At 42.6% G+C, this 26,605-nt stretch overlaps 1 protein-coding gene across 6 annotated transcripts in view; it reads right to left on the reverse strand.

Moving 5' to 3' along the window:
- CPVL (carboxypeptidase vitellogenic like) overlaps window positions 1–26,605 on the reverse strand; it is a 189,739-nt gene that overhangs the window by 145,724 nt on the left and 17,410 nt on the right. For 2 of the 6 annotated variants that reach the window (XM_055115811.2, XM_003807887.5), the window contains exon 1: window positions 11,707–11,811. The exons of 1 other annotated variant lie outside the window; for it this stretch is intronic. The gene's annotated coding sequence lies outside the window, so the exon portion shown is untranslated. Of the gene's footprint in view, window positions 1–11,571; window positions 11,812–26,605 lie in introns of those variants that run through there. 3 more of the 6 variants (XM_034963853.3, XM_008960011.4, XM_003807888.7) reach the window with 3 other exon arrangements.

A 26,605-nucleotide genomic window follows, 5' to 3' on the forward strand; every position in this document is an offset into this window, starting at 1 on the left:
TATCTGACTAATGGGAGTTCCAGAAAAAGATGGCAGATAAAATTCAGGGGAGATCAGGTGGCTCATACCTGTAATCCCAGAACCTTGGGAGACCAAGGCAGAAGGATAGCTCCAGCCCAGGAGTTCGAGACCAGCCTGGGCAACATAATGAAATTTCATTTCTACAAAAAAGGTTTAAAAAATTAGCCAGACATGGTGGCACACACCTGTGATCCCAGCTACTTAGGGAGCTGAAGTGGGAGGATCACTTGGGCCCCAGGAGGTCAAGGCTCCAGTGAGCCATGATTGCACCACTGCACTCCAGCCTAGATGACAGAGAGAGACCTTGCCTCAAAAAAAAAAAAAAAATCAGGGTAAGAAATTATCAAAGAAATACTGCGAAAATATCTGCAGAGGTAGAGATATGATTTTTCAGATTTAAAGGAACCATCAAGTTCCCAGATCAAGAAATGAAAAGATGAAGAACACATTTCAGAAGTGACTATTAGAAACTTTCCAGAGAAGAAGACAGAAAGAGAATGGTATCACATAAAAAGAATCAAAAGCCAAAATTGTATTAGATTTTTTTTTTTTTTTTGAGACGGAGTCTTGCTCTGTCGCCCAGGCTGGAGTGCAGTGGCGCGATCTTGGCTCACTGCAACCTCCACGTCCCAGGTTAAAGCTATTCTCCTGCCTCAGCCTCCTGAGTAGCTGGGATTACAGGTGCACGCCACCACGCCTAACTAATTTTTTTGTATTTTTAGTAGAGATAGGGTTTCACCATGTTGATCAGGCTGGTCTCGAACTCCTGACCTCGTGATCCACCCACCTCAGCCTCCCAAAGTGCTTGGATTAGAGGTGTGAGCCACCACGCCTATATCAATCATGAGAATAAATAAATATTCAGAAATACATAAGAGTTATTTATTTTTATTTATTTATTATTTTTACAGATAGGGTCTCACTCTGTCACCCAGGCTGCAGTGGCAGTACAATGCTGCAATTACAGCTCACTTCAGCTTCTAGCTTGCGGACTCAAGCAATCATCCCACCTTAGCCTCCCAGAGTGCTGCTATTACAGATGTGAGCTACCACACCCAGCTAGATTTTGATTTTTATTTTTAATTTAATTTTTTTCACCTCATATACAGCTTGGGAACCAGCCAGTTTTTTTTGTTTGTTTGTTTCTCATATACCACTTCTCAGAAAGCTACTGGCAAATGTGGTCCACCAAAGCAAGGATGTAAACCAAGAAAGAGGAAGACATGGGAGCCCACTAACAGGGGAACTAGGACTGAAGAGGGGAAGTGAAATCACAGAATAACAGTTATATTTAAAGAGCAACCAGTGCATATTGGAGCAGTAAGATAGAGGGGGATCCACATGAGATGTCCTCAAGGAAGAAATATATCTATAACTGACTACTGCATGAGTTTTTGTAAAAAATCATATCAATAAGGATATTACAGTTCTGTCAGCAAGTTTGGACAGAAGTTATAAGAGTGATAGAGAAAACAGAACAATCCAAAGAGGCAATTTTTAAGTTGATGAAGAAAATAAAACTGTACAAGACATGGATTGCAATTATAGTATACTACTTGGCTCAGCAGTGAGCATATTTACATAATAAGGTAAATATTAGATATTGATTTAGCAAAAGAGAAAATTATATCACCATTTGGACAGGTTGGAGGGTAGGAAAGTCAGGAGGTAAGGTATGTAAAAGTGGTGAATTTTCACCTTGTTGAATAAGTCAATAGAAAATACCTCAAATAAAAGGTATAACCCTAAAACCAATAAATCAAGAAACAGATTAGGCAGATTACTCAGAAATTTGGAATTAAAGGCTAGAACAGACAGGTAAAAGTATGAGAGGAGGTCTCAGAGATAAGAGAAGGATGGGGAGGCGGGGAGAAGAAGACTAAAATTTTTTATCATGAGAATTATAACATTACTTTTATTATATTGACAAAAATCAAAAGTAGTTAAGAAGAACTCAAAAACTAAACTTATTATCTCCTTCCCTAAACTTGTCCTTACTTCCCTATTTTTCATCTTGGTTGGAAATACTCCCATCAACTCAAGTACTAAAGCCAGAAATCCAGGATGTATTCTTGATTTATCCATTTTTCTCTGGCCCTGCATTCCCACAGCCAATCAATCACCAACTGAATCTCCTAGATGTTCTTCAAATTCACCTTCACCTCTCTAAATCTACTCTCATGGCCTAATCCAGTTCTTTATTGTGACTTGCCTGGACTACTGCAAACCTCCAAACTAGTTTCCAATCTTGACTTTAACTCCTAATTAAATGAATCCCTCTATACTTCCCTCATGTGCGGCTGTCTCTCCTATTGAGGTGGCATCACTGTCTGGGGTAAATACCTGGGGTTCGCCATCTCATGCCAAGATTAAGGACATGGACACGCACAAGGAGTGAGTTTAGGAGCAGAGGTTTAGTAGGCAAAAGAAAGAGAAAGGAGAACACTTCTCTCTCTTGCAAGAGAGGGGCATCTGAATGGGAAATCTGGCCCTCCGCGGAGTGCACCGGATTTTATAGACAGGCTTGAGGAGGTGGTGTCTGATTTATATAGACACAGATTGGCCCACAGATTGGCTGGACCAGGTGTGACATTTACATAGCATGCAGGGAAGCTGGCCACCTCACCCTAACCTTATTAAGCAAATGGGCTTTCCACTTGGCCAGCATTACTGTGTGTTCCCTACTGTACACATGGTTGGAAAGGAAAAGGGAAGACGGAGCTGCCATTTTGAACATGCCTAGCCCAGGTAGCCTTTTCCTATTGGCACAACTGCCGGCATTCACCTGTGCAAGCTTCCAGCTTACTTGTCTATGTGTGTAGCTCAATTTTATAGGCAGGCTGCTCTTTGTTAGAAAAGAAAATGATTTGGGGTCTGCTTTTCATTAAAAGGAAAACCTTACCGAGGACTCCTGTACTCTCACTATCTGCCCAAATAATTTCTTCTTAACGCCTATATCACTATTTTGGGAGGTCATGGAATTTACAGCATTTAAAAATTTGTTATGCAGCAATAGATAACCAATACAGAGGCAGGAGAAAAGCATAAGTAGGAAGTGGAGAAATAGGATGGAATCTAGAGAAGTCAGTAGAGAGCTGATCAGGGAGAGTTTTCTAGATATGCTAAGAATCTTTATCCTCTAGTGACTAGGAACTACTGAAGGGCTTGATAATTTGAAAAGAGTACTATGAACATCAATGTAAGGATGGACTTAAGCCAGAAAGACAGCAGGCAGGAAGGCCAGTTAATATGTTTCACAATAATCTAGAATAAAGATGACAGGAGTTTGAACTAGGGCTGGAAACTAGTAATAATAGCGTGGAGAGGGCAGACTTAAAAATAATTAGAAGGTTGACTGGGAGCAGTGGCTCACGCCTGTAATCCCAGCACTTTGGGAGGCCAAGGTGGGTAGATCACCTGAGGTCAGGAGTTCCAGACCAGCCTGGCCAACATGACAAAACCCTGTCTCTACAAAAAAATACAAAAATTAGCCAGGCTTGGTGGTATGTGCCTGTAATCCCAGCTATTCAGGAGGCTGAGGCAGGAGGATCACTTGAACACCGGAGGCGGAGGTTGCAGTGAGCCAAGACCACGCGCTGCACTCCAGCCTGGGCAAAAGAGCGAGACTCCGTCTCCAAATAATAATAATAATAATAATAATAATAATAATAAGAAGAAGAAGAAGAAGAAGAAGAAGAAGAAGAAGAAGAAGAAGAGGAGGAAGAAGAAGAAAGTAAAACTGGAAGAAACTTGTGATTATATATTAGAGTTGAAATAGAACAAAGAATCTAGGATGATCCCAGATGTGACTTAGATGGCTGGGTGGGTGGACGGTGGTGCCATTAACCGAGAGAGAGAGAGACCCAGATCCCTGGGAGTGAAAATCAGCTCTGATGCTAATCAGTCTAAGATGCTCCCAACAGAACAATAACAATGTTTCTATATACCCAAGGCTACTCTGCAGCTGCAGTATGATGGACAGTCCTTTTTTCTGAGCAACTGCTGTATTCTTACCAATGATAGCGCTTTGTCCCTCCCATCTCCTGAACAGAGACTGCTGAGAGTCTAAGTTCCTGAGCTGCCACGGGCACTTGGCAGCAGCTAATCCAGCGGGTACCTCTTCCCTGATCCCTCCTTTGACTCATTCAGCACAAGGCCAAATATTTCAGAGGCCTCTTCCCACTTCTCCCAACCTTTGGGTATGTGTCCTCCTTTGCTGCACGTAATGCTAACACACCTAACTTTGTGTCATTACACATGTATTTCTCATATTCTCTGCTGGGTGGGTTTCAACTTCCATCCCACTTGAAAGGTATGCTGAGAAAAGGTAGAAGGAGACTAAAAAATAGAGAGAAAAGAGACAATAAAGCCAGACCGTAGAGGATGGCTGCGGGCTCTCTATAGTACATTACATCCTAAGACGAGCAGGAAAGGCTCTGCCACAATTCCTGAATGTACAAGGTCAAAAGTTCCAGCCTTCACTTCGCCGACAGGTATATCCTTGGGCAAGCCAATTCACTTCTCCCCTTGGACTTCAGTTCCTTCATTTGTAAATTCTGGAGATTAGATGGACTATATAATTCCCAAAATCCCTTTCAGCTTGGAATGTCTAAGATTCTAAAAATGCAGCCAAGGAGATCAGGCTAAAACTGCTTCAGGCTTTGAGTCACAGGGATGATTCACGCAGGCTACCTTAATGAAAGAACTTCCACATCTGCTCTAGGTGCCCTGAACCTACACATTTCTGTCAGTGTTCGTAAGACAACCTAAGAAATCTAAGAAAGGCTATTCTTAGGGGGGCGGGGGGGCTACAACACTGATTAAATTACATGTTTTTTAAGCACAGATTTTTTAAAAATCCTATTAAAATTCTAAATCAGTGGCTTCCAGCAATTTTTCTCTGAAACAGACGTCTCAGATTTTGCAGACACCAATGTTCAGGCACACGTGTACACAAGAATGGTGGAAAGAGTCATGGTTTTACATGGAGTGTGCAGTCTGCCAGCTCAGAAATCTCCTGTGTCCCAACGGCACAGGCGGTTCATTCTCCTGCCAACCAAGTTAATTCTACCAACATGCCAATAGTTAGAAGGGGAGAAAACAAAACAAAACAAATTATTTCCACTTGACTTGCTGATTGCTAATAATATTCTTCATCAAGTAACCCAGGCAGGAACATTTTTCATCTTCAGAATTAGCTATGGCTGCCATTTCCCCTTTTGTCAAATACAAGGAGATATTTCTCGGGGTCTGCATATGACTCAGAATGGCTTCATCTTTATTTCACGTTCTACATTTCTTGTTGCTTGACTTAGGAGCATATGAGCTTTTCCCTAGCCAGGCCTTTCCCTGCAACCTACCTACCCTCCCTCAGCACTAAACAATCACATTTCTTGATCCATTCAAACATGCAGGCCTCGGCTGGACACAGTGGCTCACACTTGTAATCCTGGCACTTTAGGAGGCCGAGGCAGGAGGATTATTTGAGCCTAGGAGTTCAAGACCAGCCTATGCAATGTGGCAAGACCATGTCTCAAATCAAAAAAACAAACAAACAGGCTTCCACCCACACTCTTCTATACAAATAGTTTTCTCTCCTTTAACAGAACTCAACTCTTCAGAGATTTTCTAACCATACAGTAAAGGGTGAGACACTTTGCTAAAACTTGTGGAGTAAAGATGAAAAGGGGACAGTATCCACCTTCAAGGAGCCCTCATTCTAGCAAAGAGAGACATGCATGAAAACCAGTAAACCCTAAATACTGTCATAAAGCATGAGGAATGCAGTTCTGTGCCCCACTACAAATAAACACTGCACTTAGTAAAGTCCTCACTGGAGGAAGACCCCATTCACAATGCAAATCCTATTATTCACTATACAACTTGCTACTTCTAACTTTGGGAAAAAAGCATTGAGGAAGCAGCATAATTCTCATGGCTTCCATAGTCAACTGGGGGTAATCTTGCTCCAGGCTACGCATTCTATCGCACCCTCTCTCCAAAGACTCACCAGGGAAGGAAAATAAGAAAAAAGCAAAAAGTGACCTTAGACAGGCACAACTGTGGGACAATGAGGGAAGGCAGAAGATTGATGGGGTAAAACAAACACATAAGTGAAAATAGAGCTTTTCTCCACTTCACCCTTAAATAAGCCAGGATTTTAGGTATGATCTTAAGGAGAATGAATGAAGTGATTGTTGACCTCAGGGAAGTAGGAAGGTTGCATGACCTCTGTACCAGCTTTAGGGGCTGGCATTTCTGAGAGAGGCTGGCCCTTCCTGTAGAGTTCAAGAAGTTGGGTGAAAACAAGGCACAATCAGAGGGCAGACATCCTGCCAATTGTGCAACAACCAATTGTGCAATGTGCTTTGAGCTTCCCTGCTGATCACCTTCTCAAAACAGAGGGGCCACAGTAAGGAGCCTACATGTGCAAACGCCTAACACAGTGCCTAGCATACAGTCAGTAGCACATAGGAAGGCAATGCAGTCCGGTGGGAATAGCATGAAAGATTTAAAGTATGCCCTCAGACCAGGCACGGTGGCTGATGCCTGTAATCCCAACAATTTGGGAGGCTGAGGTGGGCGGATCATGAGGTCAGGAGTTGGATACCAGCCTGGCCAACATAGTGAAACCCCGTCTCTACTAAAAATACAAAACTTAGCTGGGCATGGTGGCACATGCCTGTAGTCCCAGCTACTTGGGAAGGTGAGGCAAGAGAATCACTTGAACCCAGGAGGCGGAGGTTGCAGTGAGCCAAGATCGCCCCACTGCACTCCAGCCTGGGCGACAGGGTGAAACTCCATTTCAAAAAATAAAATAAATAAATAAAAAAACAAAGTATGCCTTCACAGCTTCAAGTGTGGCTTCTGCCACTTAAAAACTCTGTACCTTGGCCGGGCATTGTGGCTCACGCCTGTAATCCCAGCACTTTGGGAAGCTGAGGCAGGTGGATCATGAGGTCAGGAGATGGAGACCATCCTGGCCAACGTGGTAAAACCCTGTCTCGACTAAACATATAAAAATTAGCCAGGCGTGGGGGTACACGCCTGTAGTCCCAGCTACTCAGGAGGCTGAGGCAGGAGAATCACTTGAACCCAGGAGGCAGAGGTTGCAGTGAGCTGAGATTGTGCCACTGCACTCCAGCCTGGGCAACAGAGTGAGACACCGTCTCAAAAAAAAAAAAAGTAGCTGTTGCCTTCTGAAAAGATGCAAGTTCATTAAATTACCTGGCTTCTGATCTGGAAGTGGGTTACCTGGAAAAAGCGTTGTATGCTCTAAAAGTTCTAGATTAAAAAAATTATTTAACTTTCTCTTCTTCTTTCCTCTGCCTCACCTTACCCCCTGAACTTACCAGAATGGGAAAAGGAAAGACTTACTTCACTTTACTAGTGAAGATATGGTCTTTTAGTTAGGAACTGTGGTCAATTATTAATGAGAACTGCAGCTATAATAACACTGTACATAAACAGGCATTAAAATACTAACAGATCATTGAACACCTGTATTTATTTTTTGCTCCAAGGACTCCATATATTCAGATTTTCTTCAAGATCTTATCCTTTTTTCTCCTTCTGTACATTCCCATTCAACCACCCCTTGAGTATTCATCACTAGTCCAAATGTTTGTTCAGTCCTGACATTGCTATTGGGCATTTCAGGACAGTATCACCACTGTCAGCTGTCACCTCCAAAAGGATAACCAATCAGCCCCTCAAACCCACTGACTCTATAACAGGACATCATCATTTTCCTCAAACTTCCTCCTTCTATGACTTCCAGATACTTTTTTTTTTTTTTTTTTTTTTTGAGACACAGTCTTGCTCTGTTGCCCAGGCTGGAGTGTAGTGGTGCAATCTTGGTTCACTGGAGCCTCTGCTGCCGGGTTGCAGCGATTCTCCCGCCTCAGCCTTCTGAGTAGCTGGGATTACAGGCATGCACCACCATGCCTGGTTAATTTTTGTATTTTTAGTAGACACGGGGTTTCACCATGTTGGCCAGGCTGGTCTCAAACTCCTGACCTCAGGTGATCTCAGCCTCCCAAAGTGCTGGGATTACAAGCATGAACCACCATGCCCAGCGACTTCCAGATTCTTAATGATGCTCCCTTATAATTGCAGATGCCTGAGTTCTAAAACCAGAAGTCCTCAAGTCAAATCTGTCAGCAAGTGCTATTCTACTTCCTTTTTTCTCCATTCTATCCACAGTTCAACACTTACTTGCCCCAAGACATTTACAAAGCTTCCTAACACATCTCTCAGACTTCCGGTCCTTTTCCCTCCAATTTAGCCTAACACTGATGCTTCAATGAGCTTTCTAAAACACACGGCACTCCATTCCTCCCATGCCTTCAATGGCTCCCACCTGCAACCAGGAAAAAGTATAAACTTTCTACGATGAAATTTAATGTCCTCCATGATACAACTCCAACATAACTTTTCAAACCAAAGTTACATGATTCCTTCACAAACTCTTAGCCTATGCTCCGCCAAATCAAAACTCTCCTTGTTCCCTAACCCTACCCTGCCTTTTATGTTTTTACAGCTTTGCCAAGCAAACCTCCAGGCAAACAGTAGGAACTAATCAATGCCAGTTGATTAATCAATTGAAATCAATACCCTGGCCTCTAATCAATAATAGAATCTAGGTAGATTCTAGATTGCAAAATTCTTTTGACTTTTCTGAAAGTTTAAACCTTTTCATAATCAAACACTGGGAAAAAATTAGTTAAATGAATAAATAAATGAGAAAATGAATCGCTTGGGACCTGGGTTACATTCTCTCCCAAGAATCATACAGTACAAAAAGATATGTGGCACTATCTTTTTGAAAGAGGGGTAATGGGATACAGAGTCCCAAAAAGGAAAGGAGGAAGAGCTTACCTTTAGGGTTCAAAGTAAATATTTTGGCCTGTAAACAATTCTAAGCAATTTAAAGACAACCAATAACTAGAATCAGACTAGAGAGAAAAAGGTAGGAGGTAAGTTCCAACTGTATTGGAAAGATAAGCTGCTAAGCATTTGCTTTTTCAGGCTCCAAGATCTAAGGACACAGTCCTTCCCCCTCTTTCACTACCACCACCCTGTCCTGCACCCCAGGGTCTGAGTTAAAGCAATGAAAGCATGTGATTTCATGTTCAAGGTTATACCTCTAATATCTCTTAAGGGAGAGCAATCTCAATACCCTGGTTTCAGTTCAGATACGCTGTAATAGCTGTCTTGTGAACTGTCTATTAAGGCTTACATCTTTGAGCTTGCAAATATAGTATAAAAGTTCAAACTCCACTACTGTTTTTACCAGGAAAGTACAGTTCTTAGCTTTTTCCCCAGCTTACCTCTCTCCCAAGTCAATATAGACGTTAATGAGTCATTATTCTAGAGGTATCTTTCTAATTCTGAGAAGCTTGCCTACTTCTTTTAAATGTTCTTAGTTCAGTCAATGAAAATCTCACATTATAAAGCCATCGGAAATGTTAAACTAAAACAATCACGTTTGCTCTTTAGTGAACCATACTTCCTATTAAGAAGGGGTCACTGGCCAGGCACAGTGGCTCATGCCTGTAATCCCAGCACTTTGGAAGGCCAAGGTGGGATGATCACTTGAGGTCAGGAGTTCGAGACCAGCCTGGGCAACATGGCAAAACCCCATCTCTACCAAAGATACAAAAATTAGCCGGGCATGGTGGTGTACACCTGTAATTCCAGCTACTCAGGAGGCTGAGGCACGAGAATCCCTTGAACCCGGGAGATGGAGGTTGCAGTGAGCAGAGATGGTGCCACTCCAGCTTGGGTGACAAAGTGAGACTCTTGTCTCAAAAAAAGAAAGAATGGGTCATTACTATTTACCTTGAGTATTTGGGTGCTAATAAACAGATATCTGATGATACCTGGGGCAACAACTGAGTTCCTCCCCTCTCACTGCCTTGGTTCTGTGCATCCCAGGGTAGTATTCAACACTCAGTGTTTCCTCTGACAAACTAGATGCTTCCCAAAACAAAAACAAACTCATTTTTAAAATTCTGTTATATTATTTGCTTCTTGTTTTTATTTTTTGTGGGGAGTGAACTGGTAAACCCAGTGGACTTTCTTAACACTCTTCTAAGTCATTCAAACTGTCAGCCAAAACCCACCTATTTCTCAGGCTAGTAGAATCCCACTATAAAGTGATTTATAAACTGGATTTATATAAATTGGGGAATCAGTTGCCCCTCCCGAACAATCACCTCCTATAAAAGATTAATAAAACAACATCTTGTTAAGAACACTGACACTACATTATAAAGGCTTGCCCCTGTACTTAGACTAGCATGAGGTACACATCTAGAACGCCCAGTTAGCCAAACGGTCTTGACGACCATGCAGACTTTCATATGCCAACAAAGCCGGTGCAGTGTACTTTTCCAAAAGTGCTCCAATTCTCCTTCTGGACAACTTTCTTAAACGTTATTTACCAAGCTAATAAAATGTATTCTCAATGGACTTTTTATTCTGCTTACATCTTTGTTCTTACTCATCCCAAAGCAAAGAATGGAAAAAAAATGAGTTGTACATTTAGCCGGGGAAGGGAAAGGCAAGTACTGAGGGGCTCCTTTTTCATTTACTGATGCCAAAACTGAGGCTGTGGAAGATAAGCAACGTCCCTGATGTCATCCAAGTAGTGGATACCGGAACCAGGAATTGCACAGAATTGTCCAGCTCCAAAACCCAAGCACCTTGCTTGGGACCCACTGGGGTTGCAGTGAAGGTGGGGGGCTCAGAGGTGACTGCACACGGGTCATGCATAGCCACAGTCATTATATGGCCAGAGTTTTAAACATTATTTTGTTCTGTCTTCACCATAGACTTCATCATCAATCATAACTGATAAGGAAAATTACACTTAGCTGAAAAGCCAAGTCCCGTGCTAGGGAGGCATTTTCTATATGTTATTTCTATTTCCAATAAAACAATTCTTTAAAAAGAAAAGCTTATTATCTCCATCTTTCAGATGGAAAGACTGAGGTTTAGTAGGCTTAAATAATTTGCCCGAGGTCACTCACTAGCCAAGGCCAGAACTGGGATTTAAATCCACAAATATTCCAAAGTCCTTTTGTTTCTGTATCACTTCGCAGGGAGCTGCTTCCACCTATCTCCTGTGCCCTTGGTTTCTGCTAATCCTGCATTCCAAGAATAAAAGTCTTCCTATGCGTTCCTAGGCTGAAGCCAAGTTTCCCTGCTTTGGGCACGTTCAAAATAGAAGGTATTTTCCGCTTCTCTTGCTTCTGAGCACCCACGAAATCAACACATCCCCAAAACACGCGTTGAGGGAGTAAGGGAAAGTGTCCTGCACCCGCCACCCTCCCGCGCTAAGAGCGGTAGAGGACCCCACAGCTTCGTACTTCCCCGGAGGAGCTCCTGCAGTAGGAGACGCCTTCTAGCCTGGAAGAACCCCGGGTGCGACAGTTGTGCCAGGAAACTTCCAGAGTATTCCCTCGGCTGGGCGCACGCAGTACATCCCCAGTGCTCCAATTTGAAAACTTTGACTCGGCCACGACCACCCCACTCCAGTCTCACCCTACGGTGCTTTCTCCCCTGTTGGTGCTGAGGGCTTTTGAGACTACCTGCCCCGCGCTCCCTAAGTCCGAGGGACCGAGGCGAGGACCTGTCCCGCTGAGCTGGCACGACCCACGCAGGGCAGGCAGCACTTACGCGGCGCAGTCGGTGCTCCTCCCTGAGCCGCGGCGCGCAAGGACCCCAGCCGGTTGTCCTTGCAGCGCTTCCCAAGTCAGGCAGAAGTGAGGCAGCCCCACCCAGTCACGAGGACCCTGCAGAACTCGAGCCTTTAAGCGCTCCTCTAGGCTCACATGACCCAGACCCACAGGGCAAAAGGTACGTCGTCGTGTCCCAACCTCCTGGTCCCAGAAACCTGGCCGCACCAAGTCAGCGCTTCCCATGCTGGAAGAAGCAAGCAGCCCCAGGGTGGAATCTTAAAAATTAATGAAGAGCATCGACGGGGTGCCATTCAGGTTGGTTTGTCCCTTTGTTTTATTTTGATTTTGTCTCCCAGTTTTTAAAAGTTGCTATCTTAAAATTTCAACCCTGTATTTTGAAATTATTTCTGCACTCTAGGACTTACTTGCAAGCCCAGGATTTACATTTGGAAAGCGAGTGGTGTTTGATTCCCACTGTTTAAAAAGGCAACACACGTTCGCTGATGGTCTACATTCCAGCTGCACTAGCAGTAAGCTCGCACCAAGTGCCACTGTCCTGCCAAGCACTCTCCTGAATCACTGCGCTGGAGTCTCAGAGCCACCTGATGTGTTCTGTACCATTATACCCATTTTGCAAGTGGGGGACACAAACTAAGTGAGGTTAAGTAACCCATCCAGGGTCACATTGCTTGTAAGTGACCTGAGTGTATATTATTAGCCACCACCAGGTGCTGGGCATTGAGCCAGACAGTACGGGAGCAAGAACTAAAAAAGGCAAGGAGGTTGCAATGGCAAGTGGATAACACAAAATAAAGGAGGGTCATCATTATCAGCAACAGCAGCGTCAACTGCCAGACAGGTGGGAGAGGCCACGGGGAATCTTCTGCACTGTCTCGGGCCAACCTCCATCTCCTCACAGCTAGCTGCAGGAGTGAGCCCAGGGAAACCCGCAGTAGAGCAGCCCAGCCAACCCGACAGTCAGGGGGAAAAATTGTTTTAAGCCACTTTCAGTTTCGCGTAGTTTGTTATGCAACTACGGCTAACTAAAGCACTAGTTTTATGAGCGGGAACAAACTAATGTCACTGAATATCTGTTTTCTCCTAAGTACCTACTTTATTGGGTTGTTGTGAGGACTCACTGAAAAACTATGTGTAAATCACCCAGCACAGAGTATGTGCTCAGTGACTGCAGTCATTCTTTGCTATCATACCTTCCATATGGAAGTACTTCCTACCCACCTAGCTCTTTAAGAAGAAAAATCTGTTTGTGGGAAAATAATTTTTTTAAGGCCAAAATCAGCCCACCTTTAATATTTGCAGGACCCAGGGCAAAAGTACAAACAGAGATCTGTAGGCCAGATACCTAAATATTTAAAAGTTATAAACAAAGTTAACAAATGATGAAGTACAATAAGTTCTACCTTCCTACCTAGACAAATATACCTTGGGAATTGACATGAAAGGCCAGATTGAAACTTTGGATGATCTGCACTTAAATATGATGGTGCAGGGAGAGGCGATTTCCAGTTCCTGGTTTGCAGCCACCTCCTCTCTTCCCACAGGGCTCTAGTCCATTGGTGGAAGCTCAGTCCAGCTTCCCAGAAGCAGCTGTCCCCCAGCCACCTCTTGGGCACAAGAGTATGAACACCAGAGTCAGCAATGTTTGCCCATGGGAGTATAGACTTTAGCAGATAACACTGATGCTGGTGTGCAGACCCTTGAAGCAGGCTCAGGGCCATTTGGGGAGGGAATCTGGAATTTGCCTTCTAAAGTGTGGGCCCTGGACAAGGGCTCCTTGGGTCTAAGTATAAGGACAACTACTGGCCAAAGAATACCTGTGCCCACATGGAACCACTTAAAAACTAAACTGAATTTTACAGTAAACACAGGAGGAGCCATACTGTAAGCATATTTATTCAAAAACAGGGTGTCCCAAAAGTCTTCCTGCAGTTTTAGTAACCTCAAGGCTATAAATGCTGCAACTTATAAGAACACCATTTGAAAGTTAATTTAACACTATTTATCTCTGTGAATGTTGAATAACACGTTTTAACTTTAATTTTTGTTTCAGTTCCCCTGAGTGAAATATGGCATACATTAACCAGAAGAGAAAATTACATTTATTAAAATAATTAAAACAGTGTCAAAAGAAGTAAACGTTCAAATGAGTTTTGTAAGTTTGTAGCATTTCGACTTAAGTTATTAAAGCTTAAAACTGCACTAACCTTTTTGGGGTACCCTGTATTCGGATTTGTCGTGTCAGGTTCTGTGCTAGACACTTGATTAAAAAGAAAAAACAAGAAAAAAGATAGTCTTCTTTAGGGAACTTGAAGTTTAGTTGTGGGGAGGGGATGAAGGGGACACACAGATTGATCCCATCATACAATATAAGAGCTGTAATTGGGGCTGATAAAGTGTGTGTGGGGGGGAACAGAGGACAGGGACCAAATGACTCTGCCCGAAGAGCCAGGGGAATCCTGTCAGAGGAGGTGACTTGAAGCTGGACATTAAAAAATGAATAGCCACTGAGGGGAAAGGTGGCAGCACAGGCAATGAGCAGGCCACCTGCACTCAGGTTGATGCTGTGCTCTTGGACAGATGGACTGTGCGACACCAGGCGTGTTCAGGGTGGGTCGGGGGTTAACTAATACTGAGGTTAGAAAATTAGACTGGAGCCAGCTTGGAAAGGGCAAGAATGCTGAGCTCTAGAGACTGATGTTGTTCAAAATTAGTAGATTGGGAGGTCTGTTTCCTTTTTTTTTTTTTTTTTTTTTGAGACAGAGTCTTACTGTGCCGCCCAGGCTGGACTGCAATGTCGCAATCTCAGCTCACTGCAACCTCCACCTCCTGGGTTCAAGCGATTCCCTGCTTCAGCCCCCCGAGTAAGCTGGGACTACAAGCACCCGCCACCATGGCCAGCTGATTTTTTGTATTTGTAGTAGACACGGGGTTTCACCATATTGGCCAGGCTGGTCTTGAACTCCTGACCACAAGTTATCCACCTGCCTTGGCCTCCCAAAGTGCTGGGATTATAGGTGTAAGCCACCGTGCCCAGCCTGGAAATCCATTTTCTTAATGAAAGAGAATAAAATAGAACAAAATAGTACAGAACAGAATAGAACCATAGGACAGGAGTATGTGCTTTCCAGGGAGGTTGTAACTGAGCAGCTATTAACAGTAGAAATTTATTGTCTCATAGTTGTGGAGGTTACAAGTCTGAAATTAAAGTGCCAGCAGGGCCAGGTTCCCTCTGAAACCTGGAGGGGAAGGATCCTTCCTCACTTCTTCTAGGTTCTGGTAGCCCCAGGTGTTCCTTGGCTTGTGGCAGCATCAACCCAATCTCTGCTTCAGCCTTCCAGGGCTTTCTCTCTGTCTTTTCACAGTGTCTCCCCTCCATGTGTCTGTCTCTGTGTCCCAATTTCACCTATTTATGAGGACACCAATGACATTGGATTAGGGTCCACTCTAATGACCTCATTTTAGCTTGATTACTTCTATGAAGACTCATTTTCAAAATAAGGCCACTTCACTGCTGCAATAGATATTTTTAGCCCTTCTCTTGTATTGAGAATAATCAAAGGTTGGCCAACAAATCGGTTTGCAAAGAGATTCGTTAAGCCTTCTTTGATTGGCTTTCCTGAAAACAAAGATTTAAAACTGTCAGGTCAATCACAAGCCCTTGTGTTCTCTGCACCTGCATATTCTAGTGAGGTTTGGGTTTGTTAAGCCCTAGTGGTTCAGAGCATGGGTCAGACTCAGTTTGAATCTAGAACCTTGCACCTAATGACCATAAGCAAGTTACTTAATCTCAGTTTTCTCATCTGTACATGATAAAAATACTATTAGCTATCTTGCGGTATTATCAAAAGGAAGAAATAAGATAGTAGTACATATAAAGTGCTTGTCATATATAAAGGCTCAAAAAATGGCAGCTGTAACAATAATAATGGTGATCATGACAATCAAGATTCTAGGCTGTGACTGCAGTTCTTTCCAACTGTCTATCCAAGACAACTAAATTGTATCTGGACACCACACAAAAACATGCTTCTCACTGACCTATAGCCGGAGCTTTGCTGAACTCCTTAAATTCCAGTTAAGAAGACACAGAGAATAGATCATTTACACATCTTGATCAGGTAAATAACAATTCCAATTGTCTAAGTTTGTAGGTCTGATTTTACATTTGCAGCTGCTGCCACCAAGATAAATGTGGAGCTGCAATGGAAACAAGGGGAATTGATTAACCTTGTAGGCAATCATGCCCCTCTTGGAAGTGTCTAGGTCTCTCCCTGCACTTGTCAAGGCTTCTATAGCCATTGTTGCTTTTCAGTGTTGTTACTGATCTTCAATGGGGCCACCTGGTAGCCTGGAAACACAGCTCAGAGGCACAGCGAAAAGAGAAATGTCACAGCCCCCATGCACCACAATTAATTGTTCAATAAACGCTTTTCTTAAGGAAAGAAGCCAGATGTGTCACACCCACACACTTGCAAAACAACACTGTGCTATTAAAAAAGGGAGGGGTGGGTGGTGGATCCAGCTGAAGAAAGTCTACAGCTGTTCTGCACCTTAGCTATAAGCATTGAAGGCTTCATTAAGTGAGAAGTAGGCCCAGGTGGCGGTAACCAAGCTCTAAGACACAGACACATGCCCTGATCAACTTATTGAAGTGCTTCAGTCTCCTTGTACTTGGTAAGGAAGGGGCACCTCCTAAGACTAGCCACAGGCTACAGACTCCAGGGAAGTTGTGGATAATTACATGGTAATTATTTCTAATAAGTGCTTCCACTCTTAGCATGATTATCCTTCCCTGGGTTGCTTGCCTCCTTATGCCTGGTTTATGTAGGAAAACAATGTCCAAATTAATCTACGTCTTTTGTAAGTGAGCCTATACTCCTTTGACGATCCAGATGGTTTAGCGCCCTTTAGCAGCAGGTGTTAAGGCTTTCTTACAAAAGGCATATTTTCAGTTTCCCTTCGGCTATGGAAAAAGCCAGGCAAATAAGACTTCGGTGATTTAAGGATAAATTATGGGATTAATATAGACATGGCCACTAAGGACAGCTGAGCAAGCCCTGTGTAAAACCAAGAGAAATAATCATAGTGAAACTTTGTAAGGATTTTATGGTTTGCCCAACACTTTTTATATATATATCATCTCTTTTAATTTTCACATCAGCCCTGCGAGGTATATATTGATATTATGATGAACCTGCCAGTGTGCTCAGGATAGTATCTGATTAAGGGCATGGCCTTAGGAGTAGACCGACGGGATCTGAATCCCAGCTCAGCCACTCATTAGCTTTGTGACCTTTGCTGTGTTAATTAGCCTCTCTAAGCCTTAGCCTTCTCATGTATGGGAAGAGAACACCACCAACCCTACAAGGCTGATCTGAGGATTTGACGAAATTGTATGTATAGCCATCAACACAATGTCTGGCCCATAGCAAGCAGGTCATTCACTGGTTGAAGGAAAGACATTTGCAAAGGACAAACAGACAGTAAACAAACTCCCTTAGGTGAAGTAGTATTTGGAGTCTCCTCTTTTTCTCTTGTTTAGGTTTTATTTTATTTTCTTCGAATGGAAATAGTGGTTAGTGCAGGTGCTCTGCTTACTCATATTGTGCCTATGAAGAGTTGCATGATCCAAAGTGGGTTATCTAGAAAAGTGACTCTATAGCCTCTGAAGGGTTTTCCAGAACTTCAAGAACTAGGTCACATCACCAAATAAAGGAATACAAGTAAAATGGGCAAAAGGTATTTCTTGGTAGGAATGCTCAAGCAATTGCATAAAACCTTATGTTGCTTTTTATGCGTGGCAGCTCAGGCTAGACTGCTCAGAACTTCTTGCTGGGTTAACTGCTATGGATTTAAAGGATTCCCCCTTGATTCTGAGACAGCTACACCTAGGAGCACCAAGCAGTGAGAAAGAGAAAAGGTGCCAGAAAGCCAGTCCCCAGGTCTCTTCGTTCTCTATTCTCAGTTCCTGGCTAAATCTTTCTTGCTTTCCTCATTTGAAAATGGAAGTCATAACAACTTACCCACTCTATCCACCTTTACTGAGCCAAGGAGTCTGAATGCACTAGCTAAATGATACAGTGCCTGTCTTATGCCACATGTGACACCATGATCACTAATGTGATATAAATTGCCTGGGCTTATTTTGTTCCCATCCACCCCACCCAGAGATCTATCAGCAAAAAGAAAAAAGGAATTATCCCTTCTCCTTCTCAGTAGAAAAGTGACCTGACACAGAGCTGTTAAATTCTGGGCTCCTTTGCTCTGAGACGGTTGGAAGAATTAACGCCATTTTGTCTCTTTCGGTGCACCCCATTGTTAAGTTTCTCTCAGTAAATTTTGACAAGAAACAGGCAAGCAAAACAAAATACACTCAATCCTTGTTATTCGTGGATTCCATATTTGCAAATTCTCCTCCATGGTCTGAATAACAAGGACCTCAGAATTCCTTGCCCAAATGTCCACAAGCTTGCTTCCAGAGCCTGCATGCCACTCTTCCTTGGAGTCATCCTCTATCTGAGGGGTGGCCAAAGGCCATGCTTACAGAGCTGGGATGCACAGGGAAGGATGTGGAGAAGGACAGGTGTAGAGGTAGCACTCTACACCACCATGTTCTAGCACAGAACTTCAGGAAGTCTCAGAATTATAAACTCAAATTGATTTTCTAGGTTGCTATCAAGGTATATCTTTCAAGGTAAGAGGGTATATTTCATTTAACAGTTTGTTCCCTGGTTTATAAGTGTTACATATCTAGACATATGGTATGTGGGCCTCCGTGTGTACTCTTGCCCCAAGCCTCCAAAGAAAGAGGCAGGCTTGGAAAGAAATAAACATCTGTTGATTTAAACTACAGTTGACCCTTGAACTCATGTGTTTCAACTACACAAGTCCACTTACACAGGGATTTTTTTCTAGAAAAGTGACACTGAGTGTGTCCACCTTCTCTCCCACCTCTCTACCTTTTCTGGTTTTGCCACCCCTGAGACATCAGGGCCAACCCCTCTTCTTCCTTCTTCTACTCTTCAGCCTATTCAATGCGAAGACAATGAGGATGAAGACCTTTATGGTGATCCACTTCCACTTAATGAACAGTAAATACATTTTCTCTCCCTTATCATTTTCTTTTCTTTTAGACAGAGTCTCACTCACTTTTGCCCAGGCTGAAGTGCAGTGGCATGATCTTGGCTCACTGCAACCTCCGCCCCCCAGGTTCAAGCAATTCTCATGCCTCAGCCTCCCGAGTGGCTGGGATTACAGGTGTGTGCCACCACACCCAGATAATTTTTGTATTTTTAGTAGAGACAGGGTTTCACCATGTTGGCCAGGCTGGTCTCGAACTCTTGGCCTCAAGTGATCTACCTGCCTCGGCCTCTGTAAGTGCTGGGATTACAGGCATGAGCCACTGCACCTGGCCTCCCTTATGATTTTCTTAGTAACATTTTCTTTTCTTTAGCTTACTTTCTTGTAACAATATAGTATATAATATGTATAACATACAAAATATATTAATCGTTATGTTATAATAAGGCTTCTGGTCAACAGTAGGCTATTAGTAGTTAAGTTTTGGAGAAGTCAAAAGTTGTATGTGGATTTTTGACTGCATAGGGGGTTGACAGCCCTAACCTCTGCATTTCTCGAGAGTCAACTGAACTAATATCTAGGACCTGTTTGTCACCACATCACAGCCTCATTTATTCTGACAGTTGCCCCTGGGGAGGAGGGTGGTGGGCTTCTCATTGCAGAATCTGTGGAACAGGATGCCAGCAGACAGAGGAGGGGCCCCAGCCAGCAGCTCTGAGTAAGTGAAGGAACAATAAGGGCAACAGCAGTGTAAATGCTGGAGATCAGGCCCCTCTCCATTCGTATGCAGTGAATCAGCCTCTAGCATGTCTGTATGATCTAAATGGGTGGGGCTTCCCCATCCCTTCTCTTTGCCTCCCTTCACCTGTAGATTTTGGATGTTCCTGCCAAACTCAGCAGGTGTGAGCTCAAACTGGATTCTTTTTCAAAAACATAAAAAGAGATGACACTTCTTATACTCTAGATGTCATGAAACAGTTCACACCTGATCGATATTTAAAGAAGTATTATTATTAGGCTGGGCATGGTGACTCATGCCTGTAATCCCAGCACTTTGGGAGGCTGAGGCAGGCAGATTTCTTGAGGTCAGGAGTTTGAGACCAGCCTGGCCAATATGGTGAAACTTCGTCTCTACTAAAAATAAAAAAAATTAGCCAGGTGTGGTGGCACGCACCTGTGGTCCCAGCTACTTGGGAGGCTGAGGCAGGAGAATCTCTAGAACCCGGGAGGCAGAGGTTGCAGTGAACCAAGATTATGCCACTGCACTCCAGCCTGGGCGACAGAGTGAGACTCTGTGTATTAGTCCATTTTCACACTGCTGATAAAGACATACTCAAGACTGGGCAATTTACAAATGAAAGATGTTTAATTGTACTTACAGTTCCATGTGGCTGGGGAAGTCTCACAATCATGGTGGAAGACAAGGAGGAGCAAGTCACATCTTACATGGATGGTGGCAGGCAAAGAGAAGGGTGCTTCTGCAGGGAAACTCCCCTCTTTAAAACCATCAGATCTCGTGAGACTTATTCACTGTCAGGAGAACAGCACAGGACCTGCCCCCATGATTCAATTACCTCCCACCAGGTCCCTCCCACAACACGTGGGAATTCAAGATGAGATTTGGGTGGGGACACAGCCAAACCATATCACTCCATCTCAAAAAAATAAATAAATGAAAATAAAGAAGTATTATTATTATCTAAACTTGGGTTGCACCATTTCAGGGAAAACAAACACATTTTAACAACATAAGTTAAAAAGCCATTATCAAAAATAAGTAAATAGAACTCTTTCCAATGCTAAGAGGAAAGACAAGGCTGAGAGAAAATAAAGAAATTAAAAGGTATTAAATCCTTACTGCCAGCCAAAGTCATGCTAAGTGTATCATCACACATGATGTCATTCAGCCCTCACTGTAACCCTAAAAGGTAGATATTATATTCTCCATTTTCTAATGGATGTAACAGAAGAATAGAGATGTTCAAACATGTGTCCAAGATCAAAGAGCTACTGAGTGTCAGAACTGGAATTCAAGCATAGGTCTCTCTGACACCAAAACTGCCATTTTTCTCACCTCTTTGTCTAGCTGCCTCCACTCCAATCTGAAGCTTGGAATACAAGCTTTGGATTCTTCCAATCATCTCCCTGCTTCCGTGTTTTTAAATCCTGTCCTTTAGCAAGGTCAACCGTGGACAGTCCTCCCTCATCGGGAGCCAGGAGGGTAGGCTGGCTGGAGGGGTCCTGTTGACAAATCTCATCCTTGTGATGGATTTTTTTTTTCTAGGCCTCAGGACACCTGGAAAGGCGAGGACATTTCTAAATGCCCTCTGTCCTTCAGACCACATCGGAGCATCCTGTCAGGGTCTGTGAGCTGGGAAATAGGCCCTGAGCCGATAGATCTAGAGACGGCCACGTGCTCTTGCACAGCCTAGCCAGCTGTGCCCCTTGGGCTGTCAGTGAGAAAACTTACTTTTACATTTAATCTTGGTTTTCTCCCCTTAAATCAAAAGAGTGCTGAGGGATAAACCGGCGAAGCATGGTGAGAGAGGGAAGAGTTAATGTGTGCAAGGTGAGCCCTCAGACAGAGAAAACTGGAAAACCATGTATTTACTTTTGAGTTTTTGGACATTCAGGTCTATCTTCCATTCCCCCACTGGACTCGTCTGGTTTTGCCTGTGTTTAGAAGTTCTTCTGTGGCCTGTCGCCTTCCTTGCAAATCTGTTGCAAAGTAATTACATCTCAGTATTGGGATCTGTGTTTCAAAAATGTCAAAACAAATTTCGATGATTAAATGCCACAGATTAAGCTTGGTACTTCTCTAAAATTGATATGAAGGACACATTTTAATTAGAAATTATAAATCTGAGGCACTGTACCATCAAGCTACCTCCAAAACCCGAAAACTCCATAAAACTCTAGCTCTGAGGAAAAAAAAGTTAAATTCAATCTAAAGATGGCGATCTTGTGAAATAACCAGCCATATGTCATCTCCTTTTATTGGGGCTGAAATTTTGCCCTAAGGCATCTGAAGGAACTCAGCTAAGGCATCCCCGATAAAGGTCATCTGTGAGGGAAACTTTGTGGGTTTTTTTTCCTCTTTAGATATCTATAAACGCTAATTAAATATGCATTATTGGTGTAATTTTGACCAAGGAGCTTTATGTTAGTATGAAAGTGACTATGTATTACTCTCCAGCACAGCTTACACAAGCATTATGCTAAATTATCAGATTTTTAGCTTCTGCATAGCTAAAGAAAAAGTCCAAGAAGTCATAATTCTTTATCAAAACTGACAGTTGGATTATGCATCTGGAGATTTATCTAGCAAAATCTGCCTTGCATTCTCAACATGAAAATCCTGTGGCTGCCAGTAGGTGATACATCTAATTTTAACAGAAGAAAAGACATCTAACAAACATCAAAACAAAAGCTACCCTTCGAGCTCAATTTTCTTTTTCACACATTGGTCCACCCTACCCCCACTTGATGTCAGCAGGAAGTAATCTCGTCTGTGGAAAGGAAGCCAGCCTCCTAGCTGCACCGACAAATTGTAGGGAAATGAAAAGGCTTGATGATTGCTGAATTTTATCCCTCTTTATTTCCAAAAGAATAATGAAGAGCTGTCTTTTCTCCCACTTAACATCCTAATCACCCACATCAGCAGTTTACACTGCAGCTACCCACACCTCTGAGTGGGGAGGAAAAAAAGAATGAGATGCGACCCCTCCCCCACCCTGCTACACCCATTGGAACCTGTCAGTACTGCATCTTTAATCAACCTCAAAATTGCAATCCTCCTCCACTCAATGCCCAGCCCCTGCTGGTTTAGGGCACTACATAGCTTGCGGTAAACTGCTATCCATTATTCCTCTATATTTAGAACTTCTCTAGAGAAATGGCGTTATCTCAGTCACTAAGCTGGAAACTGTTTAAAGTTAGCTTCGCACAGTGGCTTATTCACAGTCTCTTTCATGGACCCTTCATTCACCTTGCTTTAAAATGTTCAGACTGATGCGCAACTACAAAAATCCAAAGTATGAAAATATCACCCTATGGAAAATTGACTATGATTTGCATTTTGCTAATGTTGGGATAGGTCAAATGTTATTTCTCTCCGCTCCATAATGTTTCATTGGAGATAAATCCTACTCCCCTTCACCAGTGAAAAGCCACTCAATGACCTGAACAAGATCTGGTGATAGAAAACATATTTTCAATAACACTAAACTCATTTTTCTGCCAGAACAAATTAGTCAGTAGCTATCTCATATGTCACAGAGGTTTCAAAGAGGCACTTAGGAGGATGCTAAAAAAAAAAATCCTTCTATGTAGATGATTAGAAATGTCATGTGCTAATGTAAAAATGCTCTGGCAGTCCTTTCGTTTTACTCTTCCTTATGAAAATACTGTTTCTCATTTGTGATTCCACTCCTAAAGAGATGTTTTTTGAAAATGGTTCCAAAGAGAAACGGAAGGAAGTGTTATCATTTAGCCCAGAAAAGGCAAGATGGCTGGGAGGTAATCAAATAAAGGAGAAAAAAGACACAGTGAGCTCATCACTCCTCCAAATTCCCATCTCCATTGAACACTGGTTAAGAAGAGGGGAGTGGGCTGTATTGGTAGGAAGGTTTCCTTAGAGTTGAGTATATTAAGAAGAGCATGAGTTCCGGAATGAATGAATGTCTACAATCAAGGACTATCTTCCTTCAGTGTTCTTTGCCATTTGAAGGAAAAGCAGTTTATAGCTTTTAAATTCCCATCTCCATTGAACACTGGTTAAGAAGAGGGGAGTGGGCTGTATTGGTAGGAAGGTTTCCTTAGAGTTGAGTATATTAAGAGCATGAGTTCCGGAATGAATGAATGTCTACAATCAAGGACTATCTTCCTTCAGTGTTCTTTGCCATTTGAAGGAAAAGCAGTTTATAGCACACACATATTTTCTTAGGACCTCAGTTTCCACCATCCTATAATAGAGCAAACAATTGCTACTTTTTATTGCTGTAGAGCAGATTAAATCAGATGATGTGACTAAAACATGTAACATGATGTCTGATCCATAACCAAAGAAAACTAGAGGAATGTGTAAAGCTATGATGTGTGTGGGTAAGAGTGGGGATAGCTGAATCCTGAAAATTCAGGCAGAATGGCTCACTTTATTTTATTGTGTAGCCTAGTCTTTATGTGATAATATTGATACTTAAGTTTACCAGAGAGGAAAATATTTCCTTCAACATCCTCTACGAGATCTGTTTTCACATGTGTAGAGCTGACTGTATGCCTGAATAGGTGAATTATGCATTTCACCCAACTTTCTTTTATAATTTGAGTCATTAGACATGGCCGTAGAGTTAACAGTTTAATATAAAAGTGTTCCTGGAGATTTTGCTTGTTCTTTTTGGACTCTAATCAAATGTGAAAGAGATTAGTAGTAGCAGTATTTGTGATTTCACCCTATTTTAAATATTTACAGATGCTTAACTCTTAGAGAGATACTTCTGACATTCCAACACATTTCAGCTCTGTATAAACATTCCTTTGGGGGCTTTTATTTTGTTCTGATAGTAAAAATTACTAGAGGAATGTAACTGAAAACTGATTTCCAAATAAGATACCCTGCGGCAATCGAAATATCCTATGTAGTTATTATCCACTGTAAAGTACACTTTCCCTCAGGGAATCTGCTATCAGAGAAAATTAAAACCTAGCCACCCATTTTAAAGCCCATTAAGGCATTAGGTGGCTCTTCAGTGTTTTCCTAATGGGCTACACAGCACAAGGAGCCCTCCCAGAGCCAGTGAGAAAGCATTGTGCAGACTCCTGCAAGCAGATTTCTTTATCTGGGAGTCACAGAAGTTTAGACCTGAGATGGACCTTGAAAATTATTCAGCTTCTTCCACTTGCAGAAGAGGAAACTGAGCACAGAAGAGGTCACGTGGTTTTCCACTATCCACAGCTGGTTAGAGGCAGAATAAGGGTTGAAACCCAAATGCCTGCAGCATCCTGGCATCACAGAGCCTTCATGGTCTTAAAGGTGGGATGAATTATTCTATACCAGAATAATGTTTTGGATGGTAGTATTGGAAAACTATCTGCCTTGAAAGTTGCTTCAGATGAATGAAAACCTATTATTTTTAAAAAGTAAAGCACTTCAAATGTGTTTTATCATGTAACATGTATGTGTTATCATTGTAGTTCTCCTATGTAGAGTGATGAAATGGGGTGGCTAATTCGAGAAAACCTCTTCCCACACAAGTCTTATGCCTCCTCCTTCCCCGCTTCGTGCAGAGGACATTTTGCTCAAATGTCACCTTCTCAGTGAGATCTACCCTGACCCCCCCTATTTAACCTACCTCACAGCACACATCCTGGGATTACTGATCCCTTTTACTCTGTCCTATCTCTTCTTCAAAGCACCTATCACCTGCTGACTTACTATGTAATTCACTCATTCTTATGCTAGAAAATAAGCCATGAAAACAGGAAATTATTGTGATTTGTCTTAACTAGTGTAATGCAAGTGCCTAGAACAGTGCCTGACATAAAATAATGCTTAAGTATTTGTGGAAGGAAGTAATTAATTGTCCCCAAATGGCATCCTTTGTGTGCCCATGGGTGCACATCATTTTCTGGTTGGTGGTCATCTTCTGACTAGATGTGCCCTGTCCATCAGCACACAGTGCTGTGGAGAGCCAATCTTCATTATTATCTTGCCTCACTAAAAGTTAAACATTGTGTCCTTCTGGCTCTCTGATAAAGAAAGCTCACTTTCCTAAGATCAACATGGTTTCCTGGCCCTCATAATATTTCTACATGTTTAAATCTTACTCAGTTTGCTACTTTCTAGAGTCAGTTGATCTAAAATATGTACTGGCCACCCACAGTGTGTGAAGTTGGTGCCAGATGTTCATGGTGACAGACATGAGCAGTACATTCTGGAACCTATTAGACTAATGTCTCATAAAACTTATCTGATTCCCTGATGTTCTCCCATCAATTTTCCTGTTCCTGTATGTGGCTGACAACGTTACTGGCTTATCCATGTCATTCCCCTTCCTGTTTGGTATCTCCTTTTAGTTTGGGCAATAATGTACCCAGGAGTTGAGTCATGTTTGACCCTAGTCAGTCATGGCTACCCCTTTTCCCTTTGCCACTGAGTGGTCTACAAGTGGCTGTGTAATCCAGTCCTGGTCAGTGAAATATAATGAGAATTCTAATGGAGGGCTTGGGAAAGATTTTTCTCCCTGTCAGAAGGTAGGGGAAGTACCACAATCTTCAGCCCTAACCCCAGCACCTTGACTCCTAATTTGGGTGGTGTGTTGTGAAAACGTGATGATGCCTGGTGCTGTGGTAGCCATCTTGTGACCATGAGGAAAAACCACATATGCACTGAGGCAGAGAGGAAGGGCTAAAAGAGCCTGGGCTCTTAATGACGTTGATCTAACAAACCCACCCTGAGACCAGTCTACCTCTTGACTTATTTATCACATTCAAATGATAATATCTATTAATCATTGACACCAGGTTGATAGTCTTTTCCATTTTTTGATTAATGTGAAAAGCTACAGATTAATTTTGTTTATAAATATCTGTCACCCCTGAGATAATATTAAGAACAAGTGTCATTTTCTTGAGTCTTTCCTCTGATTTTTTCCTGCTTTTTTAAACTTTAATTTCTCACCCTTCTTTTCAACTCTATAAACTTATTTTCTGTATAATACCTAGAAGCTACCTGACTTCTTACCAGATATTATCTTAAACCCCTTCGTTCTACCTTATCTATGATGAGCAAGATAGAG

Source organism: Pan paniscus, chromosome 6 (genome assembly GCF_029289425.2).
Source record: "Pan paniscus chromosome 6, NHGRI_mPanPan1-v2.0_pri, whole genome shotgun sequence".
Taxonomy (NCBI): domain Eukaryota; kingdom Metazoa; phylum Chordata; class Mammalia; order Primates; family Hominidae; genus Pan; species Pan paniscus.